Here is a 6,195-nt window from a genome sequence, read left to right as displayed (position 1 = left end):
GGAGGAGGAGGAGGAGGAGGAAGCGGAAGGGGAAGGGAAAGAGGAAGGAGAAGGGAAAGGAGGAGAAGACAAAGATGAAGAAAAGAACCCAACAAAAACAAACAAAATAACACACTCACATACACAAAGACATGGAGTCTATTTTGTGCTGGCCAACTATTCCTGGACATGGAGGCTGCACTTGAGTGTGATTGATACAATCTGTGAGACACCATTTGAGAAAACTGATTTTTTTTTTTTCTTTCTCAGCAGGTATTAATTGTAAAATTTTCTTGGTTAGGGGTGGGGCTTTGTGTCTACTTCCCCTTCTCTGTGCTGGGACTTTGTCTGGTTTGAACCTGTGCAGACCTGTGTGTGGCGTCACAGTGACTGAGTTCATATGTGTGTCAGTCCTGTTGTGTCTAAAAGACTTTATTTCGTTGGAGTCATCCACCATTTGTAGCTCTTATGGTCTTTATACCTATTGTAGTGAGAATTCTAGAATTTTGGTTTCATTAAAAAAAACACAGAAATATTATAAGAATATGTTTTTGTTTAATCCCAGGTGTGGGGCTATGGGCTGCTACAAGCAGGTGACTATGATTTGCCTCATGCTCTAGCAGGGGCATGATTTTGCCAGCTACAGACAGTTCTGAGATTATGTGACATTTGTAATTCTGGGGACTTTTCAGAAGGTATATATGTACTAGGACCTCGAGAGGCATGGTGGGTTGTTGGTTGGTTGTTGTTGGTTGTTGTTGGCTGCAGTTTGTCAAGTAGTCATGCGCAAAGAAGAAACAATAAGAAGAAATTAGATATTTTGACAGCAAAGATCAAATTTGTCCCAAGGGACTGGATGCCTCTAATCAGCAGGAAGTAGTCTAATAATAACATCACCCCATCTCTGACACCTGACTTCATTCAGGGAGCTCTTTCCTTTCCCCTCTATTCTCTTCTTTTCTCTCTTATCTAGTGTTAGGGGGTTGAAAGGGTAGAAGGAAGGGGGTGGACAAGAGTAGAAGAAAGAACACACAAAGTAGCCAAAACCAGCTACAACCTATTCTTCCACATAGGTCCCTGAGTTGAAGAGAGAGATTTGAAAAGAGAATCCCATTTAGGGCTGAGTTTATCCAAAGTCTCTTACACTCCATCCATTGTCCAGTTGTGGATATCTATGTTGATTATCTTCTGTTACCAAAAGAAGCTTCTCTGTGGAGTGGTATACCTATGTAGCATAATAATATGCCATTAGGAGTCATCTTATTGCTATATTTCTTTACCAGAACAATAGTAGTAGACTTCTTCTATCCTTGTGACCTATCTAGTCTCAGGGTCTTGTCCACTGCTAAGTTTAGCTCTTTAGCAGGGATGAGTACCATCTCATGGAGTGGACCTTACATCCAATTTTTATAAAAGCCGTTGGTTATGCCCATAACATGTGTGCCGCTATTATACCAGCATATCTTTCAGGCAGCTCTCTGTTGTAGATCACAGAGTTTATTGTGATATTGGTCAATATCACAGGGTGATATTGACACTTATTATTCTCCTTCAATAATGTATAATGTACTTTTCAGCGCTCTTTTTTCATCTTTTTTTTAATTGGATATTTTATATATTTACTTTTCAAATGTTATCCCCTTTTCTAGTTTCCCCTCTGGAAACCCCCTCTCCCACCCCCTCCTGCCTGTTGCCCCTTCCACCCACTCACTCCTACCTCCCCTCCCTGGCATTCCCCTACACTGGGGAAGACAGCCTTCTCAGAACCAAGGGCTTCTCCTCCTATTCATGCCACACAATGCCATCCTCTGCTACAAATGTGGCTGGAGCCTTGGGTCCCTCCATAAGTACTCTTTGGTTGGTGGTTTAGTCCTTGGGAGCTCCAGGGGGGAAGATCTGGTTGGTTGATATTGTTGTTATTTCTATGGGGTTGCAAACCCCTTCAGCTCCTTCAGTCCTTTCTCTAACTCATCCATTGGGGACCCCATGCTAAGTCCAATGGTTGGCTGCAAGCATCCACCTCTGTATTTGTCAGGCTCTGGCAGAGCCTCTCAGGAGACAGCTATAACAGGCTCTTATCAGCAAGCACTTCTTGTCATATGCAATAGTGTCTGGGTTTGGTGTCTGCAGATGGGATGAATCCCTAGGTGGGTCAGTCTCTGGATGGCCTTTTCTTCAGTCTCTGCTCTACACTTTGTCCCTGTATTTCCTTTAGACAGGAGCCCTTCTGGGTAAAGAATTTGGAGATGAGTGAGTGGCCCCACCCCCCAACTGGGGGCCTTGCCTAACCTCTGGATATGGTCTCTACAGGTTCTCCCTTCCCTTTGTTGGGCATTTCAGCTAATCTCATCCCTGTTGGGTCCTGGGAGCCTCTTGTTTTCCTAGCATCTGGGAGTTGCTGGTGGCTACCCCCAGTTCCTCATCCCCCATTGCTTCACACCTCTGCTCAAATTCCTGACCCTCTGTATATCATCACTGTCTCTTCTCATACCTGATCCTGTCCCCCTTCCTCCCCCACCTCTTCCTCCCAAGTCCCTCCCACCCTCTACCTCCCTTGAATATTTTGTTCTCCCTTCTAAGAAGGACTGAAGCATCTACACTTTGGTCTTCCTTCTTCTTGAGCTTCATGTGGTCTGTGAATTGAATCTTGAGTATTCCTCAGCACTCTTAATGCTAGTCAGCAGGAGTGAAGCTTCTAGTTGGACACCAGCTTGATTTCACCATGTTCAAAAATGTAAGTTCTGTCTTCAGTAACAGGGCTTTGTCATCAGGTTATGAAGAGTAACCAATATCCTTGATAATAATAGCCTTGATATTTGAGAGGGTCTATGGGACACAAGATGTAGCTTGATGGATTTTTTGTTTGTTTTAGGGGGTTTTGTTTTGTTTTGGTTTTTTGGTAAGACAACTCTGGCAGTGTCCTGGAACATACTGTCTAGACCAGGCTGGTCTTAAAATCCCAGAGATCTACCTGATTCTGACTCTCAGTGCTGGGATTAAATGTATGAGCTACCATGGCAGGCTTAATTAATATGCTTTAAACTTGAATAGACTATACTACGTAGGGGTGATAGAATTGTGAGACATAGGGTCTCATTGGAAGAAGTAGGTGGCTGGTGTCATCTCCTATGTAAAGGTTAATCTTCATTTTCAACTTGACTAGATTTGGAGTTATCTAGGAAATCCATATCTTGGTGTGTCTGTGAGGGTGTTTCTAGAGAGGGTAGAAGACTTGCCTGAAAATGAACAGTGCCATTCAATAGACTGGGATCCTTTGCGAATAATAAAGAGAAGAAGAGGAATGAAAAGAGCTGAATATGTCATCCCTCTCTGTTTCCTGACTGTAGCTGCAATGTGACCAGCTGGCTCATCCTCCTGCCCCGCCCCCATCCCATGATTCCCTCTGTGCCACGAGGGACTGTACCCCTAAACTGTGAGCCAAAATGAACTCTTCCATCCTGTGTACATTGCCAGATGTTTTGCCACAGCAATGAGAAATGTAACAAATTCGTCCTAGAAAGACGCATTTGTCCCTGGCCCCTCATGCCGCTCTCCCTGCTTTCTGGCCGCTACAAGGGAAGAAGCTTTCCTCCACCACGTTGCTCTACCAGTGTCAAGAAGCACACTGCCAGGGGACCTCAGGTTCTGTAAGGCAGTGTAAAGTTCTCTTTCTTTAAACTGTTTGTCTCTGGTATTACATCACAGCAATGAACAGCTGACTGACAGTAATGCCGGACAGGGTTAGAGGAAACGTGATATGTTGTCTGGGGTTTGTCTTAGTGGAGTCCACAAGGGAGGCTCAGAAACTTAAAATTGGTAGAATACTCATAAGGCGGAAGCAGGGTGGCAAGCCCCGCTTGGGTTGGCTATCTGGTCTGTTTTGTCTTAGGGTTTGTTTAAATTCTTCCATCATGGAACTCAAAAGTGAGATGAACATAGGGGACAGTAAGGGCCACAACCTGTCTGTGCTTCTGATAAGAACAGAGACAGTCCGTCTCTCCCCCTCCCTTGCGGTCCTGAAGCCCCCAGGGCACTGGGCTGCTTGCTAGTTAACTCTCTGCAGTCCACCCCTCGTGCTTGCCCTTGGCTCCTCCCAGAATGCTCTTCCGTTTATTACTGAAGCCCACTTCAAACGCTGCCTGTAGCAGATAGCTGTTGTGCTGGTTTGCCAAGCATCCTTTCCCTACACTTCAGATATCAACACCGCCGTTCTATGGATAAACACCTTAAATAACACCATGTGGTTCACACAGGGCTGACCTCACCAACCACATTCCCTCCAGAGGATAACAAGTGACTCAGGTCAGGCTAGAGATAATGCCTCAGTGACGGCAGCATTGGGCATGTGGCCAAGGCTGTCCGTGAACAGCAGATTATGGCCCGTTCTTACTGAAAGTATCAGCTAAAGGACACTTTTTCCCCTCACAGGTCTGCTAACTCAGAAGGTGAGAGCCTGAACTTCTTGAGGCTATTTGTTTCAGTGTGTAAGTAGAGTCTGCCCGAGACAGAAGCCACCATGCAGAACAGAGACACAGATATTGGTGCCTAGTGTGATCAGACACACAACCAAACAGGTCTCCAACTCAGTTTTCTAGTATACTAGTTAACAAATGACCACTTTGCCTGAGAAAGGAAAGACAGAGGTAGGACAACAAAGACGGGGTAGAGAAGAGGGATTAAAAGATAGCAGTGGTGGCAATGATGATGGTGGTGGAGGTGATAATGGAGATCATGGTGATGATGATGATAGTGATGATGGTGATGGTGGTGATGAAGATAATGATGACCATCACAACAATGTTGGTGATTACAGAAAGAGAAAGAAAATGACAGAGATGGACTGACAGAGGAAAGGATGGAAGAAGAGGGAGAATAATTTACTCTTTGGGACCAAGAACAGGACAACCGGAGTTCCTGTCATCTGTGCTTCATGCATCAATGGAAGGAATTTTTAGAGCTGTGTTAATTCAGTCAATAACTTTCTGTTGCGATTTCTCATGATCAGGAGTTGGATGCATCTGGTCTTTGTGTGGTTGCTATGTGCAGTCAGGGGATCTTATCCCTCTCTGTCTTAGTTATTTTGGTTTCAGAGTGACATGATACCTGGAAGGAACTACTCCCAGGAAGACTCGCTTATTTTAGAACAGTTTTGAGGGTCTTCGTCAACCATTGCTTAGCAGTGCAGCTCAGCTCCTGGTGTGGGAGACATCCCGGAAGACAGTGAAGCAGAGCTAGAGATTAGTTATAAACTTCCAGTCGGGCTCCTGGTGATCTAGTTCTACTACCCCTGCCCCACCTCCTACAAGTTCTGCAGCCTTCAGAAAAGTACTACCAGCTCCTGAAGAAGCATTCAAATCAGGAACCTGTGGGGGCATTTTAAACTTAAACCACTGTTTTGGTCTTCTCACAGTCTATCTGGCTCCTCATTAGCTCATGAGAGGGCTGGCAAGATGGTGTATCAGGTACAAGTGCTTGCTGCCAAGCCTGATGACCTGAGTTCGATCCTCAGGATTCATACAAGATGGAAGAGGAGAACTCCGACAAGTTGTCCTCGGACCTCCACACATGTACCATGGTAATCACATGAGAACCCACAATGGATGGATGGGTGGATGGGTGGATGGATGAATGGATGGATGGATAAAGGGAGAGATGGATGGGTGGACGGACAGACTGACAGATGGATGGATAGATGGATGGATGGATGGATGGATGGATGGATGGATGGATGGATGGAAGGATGGACGGATGGATGGATTTTTAGAACGATTTAGATAGCTCTGGGGAGAAGTATCCTCTTCCCTTCTAGAACTAGAAGCAGATGTGCAAACACTTCCAAGTCTCACTCTTTTCATCCTCACTTTGGTTCTCCATGGAGCAACTAATTTTGTTTTAAGTTTTATCTGTTTCTTCATTTGTTAGCATAAATCAGACACTTCTGCTCTATGCCTAAAACCTTTCCAGAGTTTCTCATCCCACTTGGAATAATATCTAAATTTGTAGTGTGTGTGTGTGTGTTTGTACATACCATGGCATGCATGTGGAGACCAAAGGACAACTTTCAGGAGTTGGTCTATGCTTCTGTGGCAGGTTCCATGGGTCAAACTGAGCCAGCCTATCAGGCCTGTATGTAAACTGTTTTCCCATCACGCCATCTTGCCAGCTCCAATCCATGCATTTTACAAGGCTGGGTTGTGTTTGCTTAGAACCTGCTAA

General features: G+C 45.0%; 1 protein-coding gene across 1 annotated transcript in view; it reads left to right on the top strand.

Moving 5' to 3' along the window:
• Scara3 (scavenger receptor class A member 3) overlaps positions 1-6,195 on the top strand; it is a 59,475-nt gene that overhangs the window by 41,437 nt on the left and 11,843 nt on the right. The gene's annotated exons all lie outside the window — the stretch shown is intronic.

Source organism: Mastomys coucha, unplaced genomic scaffold (assembly GCF_008632895.1).
Source record: "Mastomys coucha isolate ucsf_1 unplaced genomic scaffold, UCSF_Mcou_1 pScaffold9, whole genome shotgun sequence".
NCBI lineage: Eukaryota > Metazoa > Chordata > Mammalia > Rodentia > Muridae > Mastomys > Mastomys coucha.
This window is presented reverse-complemented; position numbering and strand designations above follow the sequence as displayed.